This window comes from Budorcas taxicolor, chromosome 11, assembly GCF_023091745.1.
Source record: "Budorcas taxicolor isolate Tak-1 chromosome 11, Takin1.1, whole genome shotgun sequence".
NCBI classification, from domain to species: Eukaryota; Metazoa; Chordata; class Mammalia; order Artiodactyla; family Bovidae; genus Budorcas; species Budorcas taxicolor.
In genome coordinates this window covers 38,483,439-38,510,279 of record NC_068920.1, presented here as the reverse complement: position 1 = coordinate 38,510,279, position 26,841 = coordinate 38,483,439, and the positions used below count along the sequence as shown (strand labels likewise).

The 26,841-nt window shown below is 39.3% G+C and overlaps 1 pseudogene; it reads right to left on the bottom strand.

Annotated features, from left to right (window-relative positions):
- Positions 1–2,974: 2,974 nt before the first annotated feature.
- LOC128055609 (endogenous retrovirus group PABLB member 1 Env polyprotein-like) lies at positions 2,975–4,358 on the bottom strand (annotated as a pseudogene).
- Positions 4,359–26,841: the final 22,483 nt, after the last annotated feature.

Sequence of the window (26,841 nt, the reverse complement as noted above, 5' to 3'; positions counted from 1 at the left end):
CTGTTTTATCAGCTCCAAATTCTCACTACAGTAAATAAGTCTTACTTATTGTAAGCCCAAAGCAGTTTCTTGGTAACTCGCACTCTTGGATCTTACTTCTGCCCTTAGCAGCAATAGACTTGCTTTTTCGCATGGCATTTGTGCAAGTATTTGAAGATAGCCCTTGTGTCCACCTCCATCCTGCATTTTCATTTTTCCACTCTATCTTGTTCTTCAACCACACTATATCTGGGGTCCTTACCTTTCACTATCTTAGTCAAGTTTTTCCTTACACTTATTATTTATAGTCTCAATATAGCATTTACATTGAAACTCAAGATTTCAAAGTAAGCTAACCTTAAGGTATTTTCTCCCTGAATAAGAAGAATGCCCATCTCTTCTTTCAAAAATAATGACCTTAAATAAATAGAATACTAAATTGGTGAAAGAAGTGGAATTAACAGTAAATTGATTTATAATCTCAGCAGCTGCCTTCTGGGAAAGAGAGTGAATGAAGGGAAGTGTAAAGTGCTTACTGAAAACTTGACATACATCAATATGCTACTCATGAAAATCCTGTGGGGTAGGTAGTATCACCTCCATACAGAGGAGAAAAACTGAGGTTCGGAGACGTTTCATAACTTGACCAAAGCACACAGCTGGCATATGAGAGATCCTGAATCAATGTACATATATGTGTTCATATATGAATTCACACACAGGTTTCTCTAACTCTGTCTGGTACTTACTTTTCCCAGTTCTTGCTCCTCCAGCCTCAAGGATATTTTAGAAGTGAGAAAGCAGCTAAGACAGCTCCTTATATACTTAAAATCTCACCTATCCTAATTTAAAAGATAGAAGTTAGAGTCAGTAGATACGGCAGGACAAATTGTCCTCAAGGCATAGTACAGAAGAGCAACAATTCTAAGATGATTAGGGAGTTTTGGGTAGCTCTAGTGGTAAAGAACCTGCCTGCTAATGCAGGAGACGTAAGAGACATGGGTTTGATCCCTGGGTTGGAAAGATACCCTGGAGAAGGAAATGGAACCCCACTCCAGTATTCTGGCCCAGTGAATCCCATGGACAGAGGAGCCTGGTGGGCTGCAGTCCATAGGGTAACAAAGAGTCAGACATGACTGAGGCGACTTAGCACAGCACACATATTGTGGTAATGGGTGGCAATGGCTCCATATAAAGATCTTGTGGTCAATTTCTATACACAAGTATTTTCACATAAATTTATATCCTCTGTCTTGCGCATGTGTAGTTTTTTTTTGAGGAGATGAGAACCAAATACCAACAATTACTTCAATTCCTATTAGGCGTCAGTATTTTCCCCCCCTCTTTTAAAATGCTTATTTGTCTGGCCTGTTCATTCTTCTAGCCAGTGAATTTATTATTTATGTCAGCATGGTCTTCCTCCAGCCTCTGATCTAAATCTTGAAATGGACGCAATGTAGGGCAGAGAGGTTTTACAGCTTTCTCTACCCTGGTATATACATAATAAAGATCAAAATTGAAAAGATGAAAGGCTTCCATGAAAGCATGCTCACTGGAGGAAATCTCTCTAGAAGGACAAACATCAATGTTCCCTTCTACCCTATCTCAAATGCAAAAAACACAAAACACAAAAAAACCCCACCAACCCCCATCAACCAAAAAGTGTAGCAAGTAAACTAACCTAATAGCATATATTATCATATACATCATGTATATTATCATATCTAACAAGACTCTTACGAGAAAGGTATATTACTGCTGCTACTGCTACTGCTAAGTCGCTTCAGTCGTGTCTGACTCTGTGCAACCCCATAGAAGGCAGCCCACCAGGCTCCCCCATCCCTGGGATTCTCCAGGCAAGAACACTGGAGTGGATTGCCATCTCCTTCTCCAATGCATCAAAGTGAGAAGTGAAAGTGAAGTCACTCAGTCATCTCCGACCCTCAGCGACCCCATGGACTGCCACCTTCCAGGCTCCTCCGTCCTTGGGATTTTCCAGGCAAGAGTATTGGAGTGGGGTGCCATTGCCTTCTCTGATATTACTGCTAAGTTAACTAAATTTCATAGAATGTAAACAAATCCTTTGATATCTTTTATCAGACCCTGATTACAAGACTGGTTTCTGATACGAAGTCCATACTATGAAGCACTACTCTCTCTAAATACTTGTCTAAGTCTTCTGTGTTCCTCAGTTTTGGACAAACTTGTTTTTCTCCTCAGCCTTTCCCTTCACTCTGTCCTGCCAGCATTACCATCACTTTCTAAAAATGAACTCCAGCTACCAATACAAATCTTTGAATATCTTCAAAATTTCTGTATTGGGATCCTTTATGTAAACTCTAAAAACTCCATGGTTTTGATAGCTTGCAGTGAACAGTGTCAAATTCTTGATCTCCAAAGAAGATTTAGCTTTGGGACCAGGGACCAGGCTTGATCACTCAAGAGTTTTTGTGTAGCAGAGTTTTATTAAAGTGGAAAAGGGACAGAGAAAATTTCTGACATAGACATCAGAAGTGGGACAGAGGATTCTCCCCTTGCTAGTGTTAGCAAGGGAGTTATACAGTTTTTTTTTTTTTAATTGGTTATTACAATAAATCAAAAGAATGTCTCAAGGTTGTAAGGATCTTACTAGACCCACTCCCACAATATACATTTTAAGATAACAGGATTAGTCAGAAGGTTTTCAGGAAGGAGAAATGTGTCCTCAAGCAGGATACATTATTGTTATATAATGCTTACTAAGGAATGTAGAAAAAAATGGTTCTTTCCTCCTTGAGAACTCCAGACCCCTATCTCCTCCTTGACAGCCTCAGACCCTTTTCTCCTCCTCAGGGACCCTGGACTTCTCATCAACCTGCCTAGGAATTGACTCTCTCATTCCCCCCTTTTCTTTTAGGAGAATGTTGCCAAGGGAAAGGGGTGCCATTTTCATTCCATAACTACTTCCTGCTGTTGAGGGGCTTCGTCCCTAAATTGTTGAGGCAACATATTCTCCTCACCCTGCTGTGGAAGGTCTCTGATCCAGGGGCCTCATGTAATAGTTGGAGGAGGCCATGGTAGGAGCCTGGACTAACATTTGTAACTTAAAAGGTTTCAGACCATTAGAAAGAATTCCAATTACACAGTTACAGATGTAGGGAGCAAAGAGTAAAAACAGAATAATTAGAATTATTACAATTAAGACGGTTTTTACCATGGGGAGCTAGTTAACATTTTTCAAAGTGAGGTGACTGAGGCTTTAGGAGTATCCATAGCCTGAATGATTGTATTCGTGTGTTTGGTAAAGTGAGTAACATTAGTACTTTTACCTGGTATATATGTAAAACATTGAGTATGAATAATGGCACAAGTTCTTCCTTGTGCAGCCATTAGAATATCTAAGGCCAATCTGTTTTGTAAAACCACCTTTCTAATTTGTATTTGTTCAGCATTAAGGGCTGAAATCACTTTTTGAGAATCTTGTAAAGCCTGTTGAGCAAAGTTAGTCAGAACATCAACTTGCAGCATAACATCTGTAGTTCCCAGATAGGGAATAAATATTGCAGCTGGATAATCATACCAGTGAAATACAAACCTTGCCCAGTGAGTTTAAGGTGCGGCAGTTTGGTAGGCTTCTCTGGAAGCTCTGAAAATACGAAGTCATGAGTAAAAGTTAGACTTAGGGTGCATCTCCTTATTCAGCCAGGAGGAAGCCACGCCCATAGGTAAGAACCACATATCCAGAACAGCCAATTTGGAGCAAGCCAGTATGACTGAAGGATCTAATCTCAATCAGTTCCTGGCCAGGAAAAAGGAGGACATAAACTGGGATTGCAAAACACAAGAATGATTGTATTGTATACTTCTTGAGGCAAAAACCCCAGTTGTTTCCAATCATTATAATTAAGTTGTCGACTAACTTCTGGGGATGGCTGTATTTGTTCCCCACATATGGAAGCATTAGACAGTAGGCATCCCATTTTAGGAGTTAGCCATATGACCTCATCCCATATTTGATAAACATCAGGTAGAAAACCACCAGATCTAGACCCATTTACTTTCTTATGTGCAGCAAAACAGTCATTAAACCAAGCTAAAATCAAAATTAAAAGTCACATTATGTCCATAGTTAAGGTACAATATATACCAGTCCCTCTTAGGATTGCTAAATGTCATCACAGAGTTGAAGAAAGTCTCTTCCTTGAAGTGGAGAAACCCACCATGGGAAGACTTCAACTGATGAGTGGGGAGAGAGCTCTGCAGACCCAACAATTATGTCGATTGTGGAATGTGGCATAGGAATGAGTGTAGGACAGGAAGGCGTTGTCCTGAGGGTCAAATGGCAGACTCAGTACTTTTGGAGTCAGCAGAAGCAAGTCCACGTATATTCTCAGGCCCATCTCAGTTTCTGGCTCAAACACTGGCTTGTTTGACTCAAAGGCTGGGTCAGGAGATAATCTTCAGGTAATGTCTGTTGAAAAGGCTGAAAGCTGAGTCATGGTTAATTTTAAGGCTTCAGGATCTATGACAATATATGTGCTCAAAAACAGTCTGTCATAGAGACAGTTCCTTCTTCTTAGGGGCAGTTTGAGTCTTCATTAAAGCTATGGGGAGAACTTTAAACCAACTCTCTCGTGTTTCCTGAGTTAGCTTATGCAGTTGCCTCCTAATAATGTCATTAGCCTTTTCAACTTTTTCTGAAGATTGGGGTCTCCAGAGACAGTATAAGTAATATTCTATTCCTCGAGCTTTTGACACCCCTTGAGTTATAGCAGCTGTAAAGACAGAGCATTGTCACTTTGAACTTTAGAGTTTAAGATCCCACCTACATCATGAGAAGTCAATACTATAAGATTTTGCCCATTAATAAACTTATGATCTTTAGGCATTAGTAAAATGATAGTAACAATTACCCTTGAACAATGTGGTCATAGCCTTTATTTTCAGTAAGGAACCAAACTTGGATCCTTTGGGAAAGTTCAAAGTTGGAGCTTGCAGGAAAGCAGTTTGAAGAGCCTTACAAGCCTTTTGAGTCTCTGGGGACCAAACCACCTTGTCGGTTTGCACCTGCTGAGTCTCAGTTATAAGTTTATATAAAGGCTGGGCAAGTTCCTCATAATCCAGAATCCAAATGCAGCAATAGCATGTAATGCCCAAGAATCTTCTCAATTGTCTTAAAGTCATATTTGGCTTGTTTAGGAATTTCAGACAATAAAGTATAAGGATTAGGCACTTATTATTCATATATTTTGAACAAGCATCCATTTATCATTTGACATTTTTATACCCAAAATAGGAGTGTTGCATGGACTGTTATAAGGAATTAATAGCTCTTGTTTCTTTGAATTTTTAATGATGGATTTTAACCCTTCCTTAACCTCGAGTTTCAGTGGATACTGCTTTTGATGTGGAAATAAGTGTGGGTGTTTTGAGCTTGACAACTATAGGAATAGCATTTTGTGCTCAAACCACAGATTTCCATCAGCCCACACTTTAGGATTTACATTTTGTTCAATTAATGGGAGAGAAAGAGTAGGCTCCATAATTGTGAAAACAGAGGCCTGGACCGTGTTCAGTATATCCCTCCCCAGAAGGAGTGAGAGACTCTGGCACAATTAGAAACTCGTGAGAAAATAGTACAGAGTCCCAGTTGCAGCTTAAAGGATGACTGAAATAATAGCATTTGGGTTGTCCAGACAGCCCCATTACAGTAGTAGGTTGGGAGGAAAGCGGACCAGGGGCTTCAGTGAGCACAGAGAAATTTGCCCCAGTGTCCAAAAGGAAATCGACTGATTGCCCCCCCCCCTCCCCCGCCACACTTATTAATACCCAGGGTTCCTCAAGTGTAATTAGGATGGGAACTTGTGTGAGGACCACTGGGGAATCATGAGTCCTGATTACCTTCAGAGTCTGAGCCCTGGGACCTACACTTTGGAGGGCAGTCTTTTCTCCAGTATGGTCCTTTGCAGATCGGACATGGAGCCGGGGGTGGCTTAGATGCCTGAGGGCAATCCTGCTTGAGATGCCCCCTCCTTTCCACAATAATAACAAGCCCATCCCTTTTCACCTGGGTCCCTCTGGGCATTTTTCTCAGGCTGTGTCGGAGCAGGTCTAACACCCATGCTGGGGTTTCAGCCTTTCCCTGGTCTGTTTTTGCCTCTTATTTTCCTCCTCATATTCTCTACTCTAATATACCATCTGAGCCAGTTGCCAACAGTTTTTTAAAGACTGATTTGGCCCAAACTCCTGGTTTCATAACTCACGACAAATATCTGGAGCTGACTGAGTGAGAAATCTTATCTTTTAAGATCATTCCTCCTCTGCACTTTTGGGATCCTCTCCTCCAGGTAAACTTGCGGAGAGTCTCCTAAAGTCTATCTAGGAATTTATCAGGAGTTTCCTTCTCTCCCTGTTCTATGTCAGCCAACTTAGCATAATTTAAAGTCTTAGTGTGTGCTTGCTTGATTCTTTCAAGAATACATCTGGCAAAGTGGTTCTGATCCCACCTTTCTTTAGCCATGTCACAGTCCCAGTCTGGCTCTGACATGGTAACTGCTTGGCTACCAGTAGGGAGGAGGGCTATTTTGTGTTCCCTCTTTCTCCTTGTCTCATGTTTAAGCCATTCATCTCCAAAAGCAGGAGCTTCCCCAAAACTCAAGTTTTCAAGTCAGGAGTCAGCGTCTATCCCAAGACATACATTACATCTCTCCAAGAAATCTCATAAAGTAAAGCTAGTCCCATAAAGGCTTCTATCTACTTCTTGGATCCTCTCGATAGTCTCGACCACAATTGGTACTGTTTGAATTTCTACCGAGAAGAGGCAACCCCTCCTGGAAGGGTGCCCTGACTCTCAGCCGGTGCATTTGGGAGCCCCAGATACAGGGGCAAAGTAAGAGGGCAGGAGGCAGCTGAAGGTTTCACACCCAAATTTGCACCCTTAGGACATAAGTCTGGCATGTCTCACAGAGCGATAAAGAGCAACACATATGTCACTTCTATCCATTTCTCTTGTTTTCTACAGAACTGGTCTAGTTGTAAAACAGTAATAATTGAGATCCTTCAACAGGTCAGTGTTCCCTGTCTTCCAAAGGATACTGTGGCCATTCAGTATCACAGAAGAAGACCAGGTGTGTCTTTTTAAATTCTGGAGATCAAACTTGTCCCAGTTATTTTTTTTTAAAATACATTTTAAAGAAGTGGTTTTGGAACTGTTAGCTCCCATCTGTAAGAGAGAAAAAAGCAGCATCCACAGCTGTGGTTTCTTTCCACTGGAGGCATCCCTCCCTGCTCTAGATGGGGGTGTAGATAGACTTTCCACTGAAGCTTTCGCTGGTCAGACTTAGTCTGTCCCTTACCAATGCAGGTGCCTTACTCTTCTCTCCCAGTTCTTCCACCAAGGCAGAGTGGAGATGCACCGGGGTAGAGCTGATGGCATCCCAGATTGATTTAGTTCCATAACACCAAGACCTTTGTTTGATTTGCCCTTTTCTCTGATGCCACTTGGGGTGGAGCAGAGTAGTTTTTCCAGAATGTTTCCTGGGGGACTAGAGGGGGGAAAGCTAGGACACCTGGGGAAGCATCCGTCTTTCATGTGCCCATGCACATTCCTGAGTGCAGTCCTGACCGCAGTGGAAATGGTGAGTCATAAAGGGATGAACAACAACCAAGATGTCCCTTCTGAGTGACAACATGCCAGTATAGCAAAAGAGGTGGTGGAGGGTTGGCCAGCAAGGAAAAGGTGATTTTTGTCCTCAAGCTACTAGGGCCAATCCTTCCAGGTCATTCCCACAGATTCCATAGAAGGGATATCTAAGGAGTTGAAACAGAAGCCACTGGAGAGCTTTCTCTGGTCCACTAAGAGCCAGTGCTACCAAAGGAAGAAGCCCATTGCACTTCCGATCTGGCCATATCCTGCAGTTCCCAATCTGTCCTGCAGTGCTTCTATCACACAGATGGGAGGCACAGCCATGACAAAGACTCATGTTCAGATTACTGGCCCTTGAGACAGGCAGCCCAGAGAGTAACCTCTAGCCTGAGATGTTCCTGTAGCTAGAGTTCTGCCTAGTTCCCGGACTTGATGCAGGAGCTGGAGTTCCACCTTGCTCCATATATGCTCCGAGTAACTTTCTAGCAAGGCTTGCCTAGTCTAGCGAGGCTAATTGCTTCCATACATGGGGTCTAAGTAAAAGTGCATAGTAAGAGCATGGATCACAATTCCCCTGAAGGCCTATGATCCAATAGATTAGGTTAGTAGTTCTAATTCCCCACACAATTACAAAATGGTCAAAGGGTCCAGGAAAAGGTGACTGAGAAAGGAAAGTTCGGTCCACATGCTTTGCCCATCTCTGGTTACACCCCTAGCAGGGACCTTGGGTGTCTCTTGGCATTAGCAGGTTGGTATAAACCCCCAACAAGGCTCCCCTTTCTGGGGCTGCCTTCAGTTATAACAAGGCACTGCAAAACTGCAGGCAAGGTCTCATTACTTGCTTTGCTCATGGTGTGTCATTTTTTCACACAAGCACATCGGAGAGTTAGTAAAATTAAGCAGAAAACATGCATACGGAGAAAGCAGAGAGTCTAGAGCTCTGAGTGTTCTTACCTTGTCCTGAAGATCCCAGATGAGCCCCCAAGATGATTGCTTACAGTGAATGGTGTCAGATTCTTGGTCTCTGAAGAAGATTTAGCTTCAGTACCAGAGACCAGACTTGATCACTCAAGAGTTTTTGTATAGCAGAGTTTTATTAAAGTGTAAAAGGGAGAGAAAAAGCTTCTGACATAGACATCAGAAGGGGGATGGAGAGTGACCTCCTTGCTAGTGTTAGCAAGGGGGTTATATAGCTTTTTAATTGGTTATTACAATAAATCAAAAGAATGTCTCAAGGTTGTAAAGATCTTACTATACCCACTCCCACAATATACATTTTAAGATAACAGGATTAGTCAGAAGGTTTTCAGGAAGGAGAAACATGTCCTCAAACAGGATACATTATTGTTATATAATCCTTACTAAGGAATGTAGAAAAAAACTTTGGTCCTTTCCTCCTCCTTGAGAATTCCAGACCTGTATCTCCTCCTTGACAGCCCCAGACCCTTTTCTCCTCCTAGGGGACCCCGGACTTCTTATCAACCTTCCTAGGAATTGACTCTCTCAGTTTTATGTCAAGGTCTGTTTCTCTAAACATAATTGCTTTTTAAAATTGAATTAAAGAATAGTTCACCATCACAGATATCACTGAATGTTTTCTTCAGTGGGATGTAAACATTTTTAAGGGTTTTAAAAAGCGCAATGACTTTTTATCTTAGGGAGATGGTTTCATTGTGTTTCTTACTGACAGATGGAATAGCTTAATGATTCTTTCAAGAATTTATGGTTTAGAAGACAAATCCATACCATTGTATTGGATTTTTCTGGTAAAATTTGGGTAGTTTTCCCCCAAAACACTTAATACTGTTGCTAGGAATTGCATAAGCTACTTTAAATGTAGTGATAGGTTGATTACTTAAGTGAGCAATGGATGCTGTGGGAATAACAAAAAATAATAAAACAAGAACCCATCCTCAGTTGGAGGAGATGCATAGTCACCTTGTAATACTAGACAGTTACACATGTAAATAAAAGGACTATAAAATGAATGCAAACTAAATAGTTATTCAATTGCATATAATGACCAATCTATGTACAAACTAGAATACAGCATTTCAAAAATGTAGTTGTTTTTGACATTATTGTTGACTGAATCATGGCACTTATTTGGGTTGGCTTATTATCAACAGCCCGATTTTGAAATGATTTCTGAATTAATCATTAAAATGCAAACTTCATTGTTAAACTTTCTGTCAACTATTGAATATAAAATTTCCCAAAGAAGAGACTGTTTTTTGCAGAAGTGTGTTACAGCATTGCACATTGTCTAAACTTTCATCCATTAGCTTAAATCATAGGGCCCTACACAAATGAAAGTATGTGGTTGAAATTTACCAGATATTTATGTGCAAAGAAACACTAAACAGAAAACTTGAGCTGGTATTTGAAGCAAACAAAGTGAACTAAATTTGGGTCCTGTTTGTCAGAATCGCTTGGTCCTTGGAAGGAAAGTTATGACCAACCTAGATAGTATATTGAAAAGCAGAGATATTACTTTGCCAACAAAGGTCCGTCTAGTCAAGGCTATGGTTTTTCCTGTGGTCATGTATGGATGTGAGAGTTGGACTGTGAAGAAGGCCGAGCACCAAAGAATTGATGCTTTTGAACTGTGGTGTTGGAGAAGACTCTTGAGAGTCCCTTCAACTGTAAGGAGATCCAACCAGTCCATCCTAAAGGAGATTAATCCTGGGTGTTCTTTGGAAGGACTGATGCTAAGCTGAAACTCCAATACTTTGGCCACCTCATGTGAAGAGTTGACTCATTGGAAAAGACTCTGATGCTGGGAGGGATTGGGGGTGGGAGGAGAAGGGGATGACAGAGGATGAGATGGCTGGATGGCATCACTGACTCGATAGACATGAGCTTGAGTGAACTCCGGGAGTTGGTGATGGACAGGGAGGCCTGGCGTGCTGCGATTCATGGGGTCGCAAAGAGTTGGACTCAACTGAGCGACTGGATTGAACTGTCATTCACAAATCTAATTATTATTTTATTTATCTCCTCTTATTAAATTGCAAATAGAAGATCCACTAACACATTTGACCTTCATATGTGTGCATCAATTTCACGTCTTCCTTTCCTGAATACAGATCGAGATTTACTCAAAGTCTCATATATCAATAGTCAAAAATGATATGAGATTGAAGGCAAAAGGAGAAAGAGGTGGCAGAGGATGAGATGGTTAGATAGCATCACCAACTCAATGGACATGAATTTGTGCAAACTCTGGGAGATAGTGGAGGACAGAGGAGCCTAGTGTGCTGCAGTTCATGCGGTCACAAAGAGTCAGACAGGACTTAGTGACTGAACAGAAGCAACAAATTACTGTCATTCCGAGTAAAATTGTCATGAAACTCTCAAGTATTGAATGTCCCAGTTATTCTTTCTTATCGGTCTATCCAATAATTATAATACATTGACAAGTGTACACTAGCTTGTGGGAATAACATAATAATGGACACATATTACCATATTATGGGATAAAATTGGGAACAGATATTTCGGGGCTAGGATGTATATCTCTGAGTTCTTGAAGAATATAGAAGTGCTTTTTAAATTTTGAGTGACATAGAGGCTGTTTCACCACAGTTGTTCCTTCATTCCCTGAGTCTTTATACACAGGAAGACTGTGTGGTGGATCACAGTCTTCATCTGTTGGATAAATAAACTGATTCCTGGAGAGGTGATCTGTGTACCCAGATCATGTACCTATTTCATAACAGAACCAGAACTAAACCTGAGCTTCTTTTTCAGTATAACAATAACTACTATTTATTAGAATCTTTGTATATTCTCACACTTTACTGACAGTATTTCTAATTATGGCACCAATTCTTCACTGTATGTATACGTTGCTACCACTGCTACTGCTGCTGCTAAGTTGCTTCAGTCGTGTCCGACTCTGTGCGACCCCATAGCCGGCAGCCCACCAGGCTCCCCCGTCCCTGGGATTCTCCAGGCAAGAACACTGGAGTGGGTTGCCATTTCCTTCTCCATCATATGAAAGTGAAAACCATATTATAAATGAAGAAACTGAGGCACAGGGACTTTAAACAACTTGTCCAAAGTCAAGCAGCTGGTCTTTAAAGCCTTCTGTTTTTACTACTCCCAGGGAGAGACGAGTAGCAGCCTGGGGGTCAGTGGCATTTTCTAGTGTTCTCTCTGGAAAGGGCTCTAAACTAGATTTTTTTTTTTTTTTTTTTTAGCGATTATTCGCTCCAAAGCCAGTCTCAAAATTTTTGTGTTATGTTTCCTATCCCTACTTTGGTTTCATTTTGTTTTGGTTTCTTGGCATTGTAACAACACCAGTGCTGTAACAGTGGGCTTATCATATTGGTTATTATCTTCACTAAGCAGTTGAGATTAGGACATTTTTGGCTAAAATTTACACTTGAATCAAAATGGTCAGATAGTTTATAACTACAATGAAAACTACATGTTTTCATTCTCTTCCACACATGTGACATTTTGCATTATTTTTTACAACGTATTTGTATGTATATACATATTTGTAGCAACTATCAAAATTACTGGCTAAACATTAAATTAAATGCTGTTCTTCTCTCTCTGTGTTTACTGTTTGGTTTTCTGTAACTGTTTTACCTGCCCATTAAAAGAAAAAATCAAAAATGTTCATTTGCATTCAGATGTTGCGTGCTATTTTCTTTTCAGTTAAACATGCAAATTGTCATCATTGGCAAATTGACTATACTGCAATTAGATGGAAATCATGTCTTTTATTCAATTTTTCAAAAGCGTGAATGTCTCTTCAACTTTCCGAATACATTTCCCCTTTTTCTGTGTCTCAGATCTTGTATGATTTTTGTAATCATTTTTTTCTAATTGCTTTTTTTTTCTTTCTCCCATACTTGCATCAAGCTGTGCTTTGGAATTGGATTTAGGGTTTTTTCTTTTTTTTTCTAAGGTGTTTGTGGAACATCAATGATGCTGTATAAAATACAGAATAAATGTGTCCCAAGAGAATTGACTACTATTTTAGATTTTAAAAAGACAGCATCAAGAGACCAAAACCACAGTTTTAATGGAAAAAATATTTCTTCTTTGGAGCTATTTGGATATCAGTTCAGTTCAGTTCATTTCAGTTCAGTCGCTCAGTCGTGTCCAACTCTCTGCGTTATACTCAGGATCATTTAGCTAACGCTAAAATGGCAACCCCGGAGAAAGCGATGGCACCCCACTCCAGTACTCTTGCCTGGAAAATCCCATGGACGGAGGAGCCTGGTAGGCTACAGTTCATGGGGTCACTAGAGTTGGACATGACTGAGCGACTTCACTTTCACGCATTGGAGAAGGATATGGCAACCCACTCCAGTATTCTTGCCTGGAGAATCCCAGGGACTGGGGAGCATGGTGGGCTGCTGTCTGTGGGGTCGCACAGAGTCGGACATGACTGAAGCGACTTAGCAGCAGCAGCAAAATGGCAACCCACTCCAGTATTCTTACCTGGAGAATCCCATGGATGGAGGAGCCTGGTGGGCTACAGTCCACCGGGTCGCAAAGAGTCGGACACGACTGAGCAACTTAACTAACTAACTAACTGATTGAGTATCCTCTATGAACTTTTAAGCTTTTCTTGCTCTAGCTTTTGTTTTATTAGAACCACAAATTTTGAGTGTGCCGTCTCTGGGGTTGCACAGAGTCGGACACGACTGAAGCAACTTAGCAGCAGCAGTAGCAGCCCAAGTCTTGATTCCTTAGTCCTCAGACCTTCTCTGTTTATGTTTTCACTCTTATAGCTTTCTTCCCACTCTATATATGGGTGATCTCTAACCTTGACCTAAATTCTAGCTTTGCATGTCTACAAGTTGCTAGGATGTATTTTTATTGGACAGTTAAGTTCAGTTCAGTCGCTCAGTCGTGTCTGACTCTTTGCTACCCCATGAACTGCAGTAGCCAGTCCTCCCTGTTCATCACCAACTCCTGGAGTCCACCCAAACCCATGTCCATTGTGTCAGTGATGCCATCCAACCATCTCATCCTCTGTCATTCCCTTTTCCAAGTCTTTCCCAGCATCAGGGTCTTTTCAAATGAGTCAGCTCTCTGCATCAGGTGGCCAAAGTATCGGAGTTTCACCTTCAACATCAGTCCCTCCAATGAAGACCCAGGACTGATCTCCTTTAGGATGGACTGGTTGAATCTCCTTGTAGTCCAAGGGACTCTCAAGAGTCTTCTCCAACACCTTGGACTAAAAAGCCTTAAGCTTGAGGCTTGGATTTTTTATTTTTTAATTGCAATCATTGATAAAGAATGAGATGAATCTCTGATGCCTATTCAAAACAATCACTATTCTTGTTTTGCTGACTCCTTTGGAGGAAGCCAGTTCCGTTCACATGCAAATTTTAAGCTGAATCATATAAACTCATTTCTAAAGAAGTAAATATAATACATACATCATTGTGCCCCCATGCTTTTGATTTTGCTTATTTTTTTAACCAGAGTTAAAATATATAACATAAAATTTACCGTTATAACCATTTGGATTGGCATCTAATTGCTTTGTAATGTTGTGTTAGTTTCTGCTGTACAATGTAGTGAATTAGCTATCTTTATACATATATCCTCTCCCTCTTGACTCTCCTTCCCATCTGCCTATGCCATCACAGAGTCCCGAACTGAACTCCTCATACACTGTACAGCACAGTAGTAGCTATAAGCACTTTATGTTTCCCAGATCTCTGTTAACTTTTCCTCTTGCAAAACTGTATCTGTGGAACAAGAATGTGTATTTTCCACCCTCCCCCAGCACCTGGCAACCAATATTCTACTTTGTGTTTCTAAGGGATGATTATTTCAGATGCCTCATATAAGTAGAATCATGGAGTAGTGATCTTTTTATGCTTGATTTATTTCACTTGACACAAAGTCCTCAAGCTCCATCCATGTAGTAGCATGTGACAGGATTTCTCTTCTGTTTTTAAAGTGAAAACTCTTTCACTGTATGTATATATACCAGAGTTGCTTTATTCATTCATCTGTTGATGAACATTTAAGTTACTTCTACCTCTTGGCTATTTTAAATAGTCCAACTATGAATACGGGTGTGCAAAAATCCCTTTATAATTCTGTTTTCAATTCTTTTGAATATACACCAATTAGTGGGGTTGCTGGATCATATGACAATTATATCTTAAAGGTTTTTGAGAAACCTGCATTTTGTTTTCCACTGTAGCTACATCATCTCACATTCCCTCCAGTGGTGCACAAAGAATTTGATTTCTCCACATCATGGCCAACACTTGCTATTTTCTAAGTTTTGATGGTGGACATCCTCATACGTGTGAAGTGATAGCTCATTGTGGCTTTGATTGACATTTCATTTACAATTAGTGATGTTGAGCATTTTTTCATGCTTGTTGGTCATTTGTATAACTTCTTTGGATAATTCTTTTTTCAAGTCCTTTGTTCATTTTTTAATTGGATAACTTTCTTTTTGTTGTTGTCATTGAGTTTTAGGTGTTCTTTATATATTCTGAATATCAACCTCTTGTCAAATATATACCTTATATATATGGTATATATAAATATATAAATATACTTTTGTTGCCTGTATTTCTGGTGTCAAATTCAGTTATCTTATTTATATTTGTTAAGAAAACTAGCAAAAATAATATAAATACTACTTAAAATTCATTGAGAACATTAAGGATTAGATCAGGTCTTAGAGTGGCAAAGAGTCACAACCTGAATTAATGCTATACTTGTGTTTGTAGCAATGAAGTTCTAAATGAAAGGAAAATTACAAAATTACATTATGTACATGGTAGTAAATTTTAAATGAAGAAAGAGAAAGGAAATGAATGAATGAAAGAATGAAGAAGAGAAAACAAATGTCTTTCCTGAATTAAAAATGATGATCAAACAGAGTAATGAAAGTGGAAACTTTTATGTGTATGTATATATCTCTACATAGGTGGATATTCAGGATGTCCAATTCCAAGTAATAAAATTGCCCTTAAATTGCCCTTAAATTCAGGATGAATTATATAGTGAATAATACTCAATTTTCAAAATTGAATCCAGAAATTAAAAAACACATGCTCCGTGGAAGAAAAGCTATGACCAACCTAGACTGTGTATTAAAGAGCATGAGAGACATCATTTTGCTGACAAAGGTCCATAAAATCAAAGCTGTGGTTCTTCCAGTAGTCATGTACAGATGTGAGTGTTGGGCCGTAAACAAGGCTGAGCACCAAAGAACTGATGCTTTCAAACTGTGGTGCTAGAGAAGACTCTTGAGAGTCCCTTGGATGGCAAGGAGATCAAACCAGTCAATCCTAAAGGAAATCAATCATTAATATTGATTGGAAGGACTGATGCTGAAGCTGAAGCTCGAACACTTTAGCCACCTGATATGAAGAGCCGACTCATTGGAAAAGACTCTGATGCTAGAAAAGAATGAGGTCAGGAGGACAGGGAGTGACAGAGGATGAGATGGTCGTATGGCATCACCAATTCAATGGACAAGAGTTTGAACAAACTCCAGGAGACAGTGAAGGACTGGGAAGCCTCCTGCTGCAGTCCATGGGGTGGCAGAGACATGATTTAGCAACAATAACAATTACTTCAAGTTGTTGGGAAACTGACGAAATTCTTAAGAATGTTCAAAACAATCTTGCTTACATTCCCTTCTTTTTAATTCCTTTCCCTTGAGTTTATTTTAATATTCCCCCCAACTACTTTAGCCTTTTGTTGTTCAGTTGTTCAGTCATCTCTGATTCTTTGTGACCTTTAGCCTTTACCTGCATTACAACTCAGGAAAATCAAATGACTACTAGCAGAATTATGTCTTCATGTTGTGAAGTACAAAATATTTTATTTCTCCCTAGGTTGCCACTTTTTTTGTCATTTTCATTTTTTTTTCCGCCTAATTCATTTTAACCAGCTATGTACCAGGAATGAGGTTATCAGAGCACATATGATCTCTGTCCTCATGGATTAGTAGCATGGAAAGTGCATAGGAAAAAATATATGAAGCAAATAATCTCAAAAATGTATAAATGAGGAGTACGATAAACACTGCGATTGAAAAAAAATAATGCCAAAGTAATGGATTAGGGAGTTCATTTAATCTGAGGAGTTAGAATAGACTTGCCTGAAGAAAAGTGATTTAATTTGTATCTGAAGATAAACTGGAAATGTCTGAGCAAAGTGGTTGTAAGGAAAACATTGAGGGCTAACAAATGACAGGCCACGTCTGAAAGTCTTGATATGTGAAAAATCATGGCACTGTAGTGATTCCTATGCTTTCTAGGAGAATGAATGGATTGTGGAGAGAGCATAAATGAGAGAGGAGAGAATGGTTAGCAGGCTAGCAGGAGATGATATGAATTTGGACCAGAATAGTGGAAGCTTTGGAGATGGAAAGATGAAGACAGCATAGACATATTTAAGAGAGAAAATAAAAAGTAATTAAAGACAGATATTTCATGCGAGTGAAACAATCCATTTCAAGGTTGATGCCTGTAGTTCCACCTTCTAAATTAAATGCATAGTTCTCTCGTTTGCTAGGAGAAGGCAACCTCAAATAAGAAGCAGTTTGGGAGAAACTATGATGAGTTTACCTTTGGACTTGTTCCATTTGAATTTTCCTTTAGGGCCTCTAATCTGCACGTGGAGAGCAGGTGATTGGATAGATGATCTGCACTCAGATGAGAAGTCCTGCCTGACAATAAAGCGTTGGGAGTCAAGATCATCCAGGGATCTTTGGGTGAGGAGTTAATGGGAAGAGCACTTAGTTAAAGAGTATGGGGTTTGGGAAAAGGCCTTCAGATATCTAGGTGTACAACACAGGTAAAAAAGAACTGAAGGGCACTGAACGGATTCTTACGCTTTTTAGTCTTGAGAATTTGTTTGCTGTTTTTCCTTTTTTGTTGTTTTTGTTGGCTGAATCAATGACAGCCACATTCTCTTCTCTTGATGGTTCCAGCTTCCTTCTGTCCTTCAGAAGTCCAATTCTTTCGTGCTTTCTACATAGTAAGGTGGTTAGGTGGTCACCTATATTATTTCAGGGATTGCAGCAATATCTCTGCTCTGAAGTTTACTGGTGAATGAAATATTTATTCACTGGCTTGTTCTTTGGCTGAAGACTTGATCATCCTCTGTTAACATGAGAAACTCATTGGAGTTGTAACTTTTTAGTCAACAACCATTTAGTGATCTTTTAATTGGAATGGATCTATGAGATCATTTCCTGAAAATGCATTCTAATTGATAATTATTTCTTCTCTGATTTCATTATTAAGGAGAAAAGATTAAATGTCAAATTCAGTATGAAAGACACATACTTATTAATCAATTTTCTTTGTTAATTTTTCCCTCTTTGCAGTTTAATAGATAATTTTTCTTTTAAATTCAAAGAATAGAGGCTCTAGTGTGAACTGGGCTTGGTGGTTATCTTTTTGAGAGGTAGAAAAATCTTAGAATCAATAATTTTTATCAGCTGCCACTTAGCCCACTATTATTCTTAAAAAAATTTCAGTGAAAAATTAAAAGATGGATTTTCTCTGGTGGAAAATCTCCTGTACAGAATACTAGGCATGACTGTTTACATTTTTCTCTCCTATCATCCTTAAATAGAACATTACAATGTGGTGTTTATTTTTCTAAAATGATGCTCAGTGGAGTTGTAGGAAAGATATTGTGTAATTCAAGGGCATATCATTGATACAAACTTACATAATAAAGCTTTCAGCCAGGGAAATTAAGATAATTTAAAAAAATAAAAACTATGTTTCATCTGAGTGCTCTATTCCACTATCTAGACCTCACCTTGATCCTCCTTCTGTCTCTTAACCTCACTTAAGGATTATTAAGACAATTGGTTATGCAACTGTCCTCCCTTCTTGAAAGGCTTTAAGCTGCTTAAGTAAAATGATTCTTGTTCCTGAAGAGGTTTTTCATTCTGTATGTAACCTCCCTGTGATATTATTATAACAAACTAACAGAGGAGAAAATTCAGGGTCAGAGGGGAAAATTAAAAGAAATGAACTTCCTTTCCATGTTGTAGAATAGATCAAGCGGCTGTCTATTATTCCTCTGGCTTTTTATGTCTTCATTTCAGGAATTTCAGTAGTAGTTAAGACCGTTTAATTTTTGTGTGGGTCCATTTAGGAAACACACACAGGCAGTGAACCCTCTTTCACAGAGTGTATGTTAAAATTCTCCATAGCCTCTGAAGAAAAGCACAGAGTTGTGGAGAGAGCAACTGCTCAAAAACATGTTCCGAAATTCATGTTAATGTAAATGGGTGGATGAGAAACTAACATGAGAAATGATACAGTTTATAAACATGATTACTTAGACACCTGATGGTCAGTTTTCCTTCACTTTTTGCCTTTGCTTGATGGGATTTCTTATTTTCATAATAATATGTGTATGAAATTGAATACAAACATCATCAGGTGTTGCAAAAGCAAGGACTAAAAGTATTGAGTTGTCAAAGAGTGGAGATCATTCTTCATTCAACTCAGAATCTGCAGCGACTTTTCCTTTGAAGGAATTTGCCAGTATTGGTTGTGGGCTTAAAAGACTAAGAATTTGGGGTTGTGAGAGCAAACGATGGTTGCTGCAGGACAGAGAAAACAGACAGCCCAGTGGCAGTCACATCAGGCTGAAGTGAAAAAGAAGGAAACCTGAAATTCAAGGAGCCTCAACACTTGAGCTCATTTCCCCTTATGGATACTATGGATACTTTAACAGCATTCCCAAGTGTGTCTGGTGGGAGTGATAATCCTTTAAGAAGAGAGGGGAAGTTCATGCAATCTCAAGGGGCTTAACAAGCAAAACCTTCCAGAGGCAGGGATCCTAAGAAAATGAAAGGCAAGAACTGAAAATTCTTAAAGGGAATGATGAACTGAGAATGATCAGCAGCAACCCCTAGGCCCCTGCCTTTTATTTTCTTAGGGGCACATATTCATCTGGATGCAACTGAAAATTTCCTGAATTTAGGAAAAAACATCAATTTACATTTATCAAACCACAAGTTGGATAGTTTACAAGAAAATCACACATACACACATCATGATGAAAATGCTAAAAACCAAACAACATGAGAAGAAAGAAAACCATTGCACATGAATATTTGCCAAAAATTCTTACATAGACCCCAGCCATTTTACTTTAATGTCTCTATTTCATGCCCTCCCTAGGTCACTGGTAACTATTGGAGAATCAACAATCCCTCCAAAATTTAATGTATCAGTGTGTGAGTGTGTGTTATTGTTAAAACATGAGAAGAATCGTGCAAATTTGGCTGAGGTGCACAAATGGAAGGTGATTATGAGCAGGGGTGTAGCGAATTAAAATGTATTAAGAGAAAAACTAAGGATGATAGGATCTGAGGAATGGAATTTTTCACCATCCCCACCATGCAATTTTAGTCTACCCACCCAGGATATGAGTTCATGGTCCTTAACATATTGTGAAGTAATTCACATCTTTGACAATCTTATGGAAATAATGGACAGAACAAAAATTTTAGACAGTTTTGGAAAGAGAGTGCCTGTCATCTTTGAAATGAGTAAGGGTCAAGTCAAGGCTATGGTTTTTCCTGAGGTCATGTATGGATGTGAGAGTTGGACTATGAAGAAGGCTGAGCACCGAAGAATTGATGCGTTTGAACTGTGGTGTTGGAGAAGACTCTTGAGAGTCCCTTGGACTGTAAGGAGATCCAACCAATCCATTCTGAAGATCAGCCCTGGGATTTCTTTGGAAGGAATGATGCTAAAGCTGAAACTCCAATACTTTGGCCACCTCACGTGAAGAGTTGACTCATTGGAAAAGACTCTGATGCTGGGAGGGATTGGGGGCAGGAGGAGAAGGGGATGACCGAGGATGAGATGGCTGGGTGGCATCACTGACTCAATGGACGTGAGTCTGAGTGAACTCCGGGAGTTGGTGATGGACAGGGAGGCCTGGTGTGCTACGATTCATGGGGTCGCAAAGAGTTGGACACGACTGAGCAACTGAACTAAACTGAACTGAAGGGTCAAGACTTTCAAATAGTGAATCTTAGTGAAAATTTTTATAGACAATAGGCCTTGAGAAGAAGGTGCTATCAAAAATTGGATCCTACTTCATTCCAAGTTATTTTAAACATCAGGATAAGTCATATACTGACTTCCCTCGTGGTCCAGTGGCTAAGACTCCATGACCACAATGCAGGGGGCCTGGGTGTGATCCCTGGTCAGGGAACTAGAACCTGCATGCTGCAACTAAGACCCAGTGCAGTCAAACAAAATAAATAAATACATTTTTAAAAGAAAGATCAGCTATTTGAAATATAGACCTGTCATTCACAGCACTGATAAGACTAGCATCATCTCCACAGAGTATAGTTGACGTAAAGACTGCAAACGTCTTATGGAAACTAATCTATGCTAAGTGAATTTGATCCCTACAATTTGTGTCTACATAATAATGATATTGGTATATACACATGTAAGCCTGTGAGGGTGAGAAAGACAACAATGTATGCATGTTGACTTCAAGTTTTCTTAAAGAAAATGTGTGCAACATGCCCACTTACTCAAGGGATTGCTTGCATAATAATGAAACACGATTTTGCATTCTAGTTTATGAATACCAGTAACACAAATAGAGTTCTTAAGAACAAGTTTCATTTTGGAAGTTGCAGATTGTGATGCTGAGAATAAAAGGATGAATGAGTCTCTATGCATCCTTACTTGACCTCTGTCTGACTACATGGAGAAGTCACTGTGCAAGGACTCTTGTCAACTCAAAGGCCAGGAAAGTTATCATGACCCACTTTATTCTGTGTCTTTCCCAGCAGCCAATGTATGTTTTAGCAATATGAACCAGGATGACAGTGGTTCTAAGACCAAAGAGGATCTTACATTAAAATAATCCTGTAACAACTGCTGGAAACTCAGCTCGTTCCTAAGTATTTGTCACATGCTTATATGTAGGAAAATTGGGAACTCCTTAACACTGACACTTCAAGACAAATTTTCTATGAAAATTGAAAATTTCAATGCAAGTTTTATTTTCTGGGCCCAAATAATTAGCCATAGATATAAGTAAGTTCTTAAGTGAAAAATCTTACACATGAGAGCAGTACCAACGTGGAGTTAAGTTTATCTTTCTAGACCCAATTCCACTGGAAGTTCTATTATCATCTTCCCTAGACATATCAGATTTGGCCCTAAAGCAGACAAAATATCTGCTCAGGAGTTATGGAGAACAGTTATGAGTAAGACAACTATGTGGAAGATCAGATGTGTTCTTTATAGTTATAACCCAAGCAGAGATGATGAGAAAGCAGGTTAATTAAGTAATAGAGTATACACCAGTGTGTAGAGTGTATTAACTAGAAACTAAAACTCCTGAGAAATCTGTATGCAGGTCAAGAAGCAACAGTTAGAACTGGATATGGAACAACAGACTGGTTCCAAATTGGGAAAGGCTATATATTGTCACCCTGCTTATTTAACTTATATGCAGAGTACATCATGCAAAATGCCAGGCTGGATGAAGCACAAGCTGGAATCAAGATTGCCAGAAGAAATATCAATAACCTCAGATATGCAGATGACCACCACCCTTATAGCAGAAAGTGAAGAAGAATTAAAGAGCCTCTTGATGAAAGTAAAAGAGGAGAGTGAAAAAGTTGGCTTAAAGCTCAACATTCAGAAAACTAAGATCATGGCATCCGGTCCCATCACTTCATGCAAAATAGATGGGAAAACAGTGGAAACAGTGGCTGACTTTATTTTTTGGGGTTCCAAAATCACTGCAGATGGTGACTGCTGCCATGAAATTAGAAGATATTTGCTCCTTGGAATAAAAGTTATGACCAATCGAGACAGCATATTAAAAAGCTGACATTAATTTGCCAACAAAGGTCTGTCTAGTCAAAGCTATGGTTTTTCCAGTAGTCATATATGGATGTGAAAGTTGGACAATAAAGAAAGTTGAGCACCAAAGAACTGATGCTTTTGAACTGTGGTATTGAAGAAGACTCTTGAGAGTCCTTTGGACAGCAAGGAGATCCAACCAGTCCATCCTATAAGAAATCAATTGGAAGGACTGATGCTGAAGCTGAAACACCAATACTTTGGCCTCCTGATGTGAGGAACTGACTAATTTGAAAAGACCCTGATGTTGGGAAAGATTGAAGGCGGAGGAGAAGGGGACAACAGAGGGTGAGACGAGTGGATGGCATCACTGACTCAATGGGCATGAATTTGAGTAAACTCTGGGAGTTGGTGATGGACAAGAAGGCCTGGTGTGCTGCAGTCCATGGAGTTGCAAACAGCTGGACACAACTAAGCGACTGAACTGAACACTTAATGATGATAAAACTGAAAACCAATCATAATAAGCAAATGAAATCTAATCTTGTATTTAATTTAGCTTTCTTATAATTCTAGAATGTTACAAGCTTTCTTATTTGAAGTTAATGAGGGTTCATACTGTTTAAATAATGGTAGAGGGATAATTATTAAAAGAAAATATATTTATTGTATAAGAAAAATTGATCCAAAAACATTGCATAAGAATGTATTAGTTTGCTCAGGTTGCTATAACAGAATGTCACAGACTGGTTGGCTTAAACAGCAGAAATTTACTTCCTTGTAATTCGGGAGGCTGGAAGTCCAAGATCAAGAGGCCAGCAGTGTTGGTTCCCAGAAGGACCTTCCTGGCTTACATATGTTGCTTTCTTGTTCTGAACTCAAATGTCCTTTTCATTGTGCTTGTATGTTCCTTGTGTCTCTTCCTTTTCTCTTAAGGACAATTCTACTGGATTAGGACCCCAGTCTTATTTAACCTTAGTAGCCTCTTTCAAAGTTCTGTCTGTAAATCAGGTACATTGGGGAATCAAGGTTCCAATGGGTGAATTTTGAGAAAGATACATTCAGTCCATAGCAAGTGGATGTAAAGTATAATATGACTCAAATAAAAATTTAATAATTTAAAATATCTGGAAAGGATATTATCCACCTGGAAGGAGGTTGCTTCACATCATTTATCTCTAGGTAGTATGAAAAAATATGATATGATTTTTATAGTATTATTATTATTTGATCCCTTTGTTTTTTTCCCCCTTAATTTCTCTTCAATAGGCATATATTCCAGGTATGACTTCAAAAGGCAATCAGTGTAGTATAGTATAGTGCACAGCATTTCACCTGTTATTAACCACACGTAAGAGATCAGTGTAGTAATATGGCATACCCAAGATCAGATTTCCAGGAGTAAGTGTCGAAACTTTTTCAACATATTATGAGGCCATCATACATCCTATTATGATAACATCTTGAAATGAATTGTTCATCATTCAGTTGTGTCCAACTCTTTGAGACACCACAGACTGTAGCTTGCCAGGCTCCTCTGTCCATGGGATTCTCCAGGCTAGTATACTGGAGTAGGTAGCCATGCCCTTTGCCAGGGTGGTCGCCAGGGATGAAACACAAGTCTCCTGCATTGCAGGAGACACAAGAGACTTGGGTTTGATTCTTGAGCCAAGAGGATCTGCTGGAGGAGGACATGGCAACCCACTCCAGTATTCTTGCCTGGAGAATCCCATGGGACAGAGAAGCCGATGGGCTACAGTCCAGGGGGTCACAATGAATTGGACATGTCTGAAGCGACTGAACATACACTTGAAATGAAGACAGTTCTGACAGAGAGACACGGATCTGGTGGGTAGATGTACTTTCAAAGACATCACTGGCCCTCTATCCCAGCACACACATTTTGGTTTCATGTTTCTGTTGAAATCTTCTCCACTGGTAGAGCCAATTATTTTGTGAAGCAAAACTCTTTTTTTGTTGTTGTTTTTGAAGAGGAAAGTCAGAAATTAGGTGGAAAAAAGATAGGAAGAAGGGGCTAGGAGCTAAAAAAAGATGAAGACACAAGAGTCACGTTTCTATTTTTTTTTTTAATCTGTTAAGTTGAACTCTGTCAGCATGAACCATTTTAGCCATCCATAGGTAGTATTTAAGAATTCACAAGCCAACATTCAGAAAACAAAGATCACGGCATCTGGTCCCATCACTTCATGGGAAATAGATGGGGAAACAGTGGAAACAGTGTCAGACTTTATTCTTTTGGGCTCCAAAATCACTGCAGATGGTGATTGCAGCCATGAAATTAAAAGACGCTTACTCCTTGGAAGAAAAGTTATGACCAGCCTAGATAGTATATTCAAAAGCAGAGACATTACTTTGCCGACTAAGGCCCGTCTAGTCAAGGCTATGGTTTTTCCTGTGGTCATGTATGGATGTGAGAGTGGGACTGTAAAGAAGGCTGAGCACTGAAGAATTGATGCTTTTGAACTGTGGTGTTGGAGAAGACTCCTGAGGGTCGCTTGGACTGCAAGGAGATCCAACCAGTCCATTCTGAAGGAGATCAGTCCTGGGTGTTCTTTGGAAGGAATGATGCTAAAGCTGAAACTCCAATACTTTGGCCACCTGATGCGAAGAGTTGACTCATTGGAAAAGACTCTGATGCTGGGAGGGATTGGGGGCAGGAGGAGAAGAGGACAACAGAGGATGAGATGGCTGGATGGCATCAGTGACTTGATGGACGTGAGTCTGAGTGAACTCCGGGCGTTGGTGATGGACAGGGAGGCCTGGCGTGCTGCGATTCATGGGGTCGTAAAGAGTCGGACACGACTGAGCGACTGAACTGAACTGAACTGACGCCTTGTGATACTACTTTTGAACTAGAATATCAATAATAAAGGAAGGTGTGTTACAATATGGCAGAGGTACACAACACTGCAGGGTATGCATGGAACATTCTCAGAGTGGGTTTAATTTAATGAAAGATTTTGGAAAATGTACTGTAAACCACAGAAAATACAGCTCTATTAGAGGCTTAGGATGGAAACTACATAAGAAGTTTTAAATAAAACTTCAAAGAAATTTTGTTTTACAGGTAAATCTATTGTCTTATGCTGCCAGATATCTAATACATTATTATAATTATTGTACAATGCTGTGGTGGAAATATCATAGGCTTCTTTTCATTCATTCCATGGAGACAAAAATTCGTTCCTGAGGCACAGAAAAATCTTAGCTATTGCAATGGTTTGTGTCTCTCCAAAATGTCCCAGATATTTAAATAAATACACAGTCTTTCTGTGCTATTAATTCATTGGTGGAATTAGGAAAAATATTTAAAACATCCCCTTGGCAGGGGGCAATAAAAAGGTTGTAGAAATACTGATCTATTCAGATCAGTCACTTGGCATTATTTGACTAGTTGACTTTTACATTTTTTAAATTTAAAGTCAGTAAATTTTGTCCTCTATCTATCCTACCTATAGTGGAAGATATTACAGAGAGATCTGTAAGGTAGAATAAAATTGAAAAAAGATTGATATTGTTAACATAATTTGTTAGAGCAGAAAGGAAGTCACTGTACATGGATTGAACTGAAAATAAAAACAAAACAAAACTACAGACTATAGAGGTTTTGCCTTAATTGGCCATAAAGTGTTTCATGATCATGATTTCTTTACTTATTAGGGTTCTTTATTATTGATTAGATGTTAGAGAAAAAAACTTTATGGGAAAATACTCTGTTATAATTGAGAAGTTATAAACAATGACGTTAATATAAATGTAGAAAGAAATGTATAATCATTGCCCACTGAACAAAGGCATTACTTTTTAATCTTTAGAGGAATGAATATGGTTGATAAATATACTTAATTGGGAAGTAGCATCCAACCCATGGAACTGCTAAACCATTAAACAAAAATCAGCTAAAAGGATGCTAGTGTTGGTTCTGAAATCATTTCACCTCTTAATTTACACTAACTTTTTAACATAAATATAGCAGATGATATTACTTCTTTCCTTTTAGAAAAATATGCCATTTGAAGGACCCTTAAAGATTAATTGCTTATTTTTGTTGGTTTAACATGCTCTAGGAGAGTGCCATGACCATTTTGTATATTACAGCCTGATGAACCAAAGTGTTTTGACAACCCTTTGCAATTTGAGTCACAGGGGGTTTAGAAATAGGCTGCTTTCCAAATCTTATCTTGAGAAATGATTTCTCTTTTGAAGAAGTGATTTATAAACGTGAAATATCTTTCTTTCACTTATTGGCCACTATGTTTGTCTGTGCCCCTCAATAATAGTGGGCAGTATATAAGAACGCAGTGTCCGTAATATGGTCCTTCCTTGTCCCAGTGTCCAGCAGTGGGGTTTTGTGGCAGGTACCATAAAAAGGCTGAGGCCCTC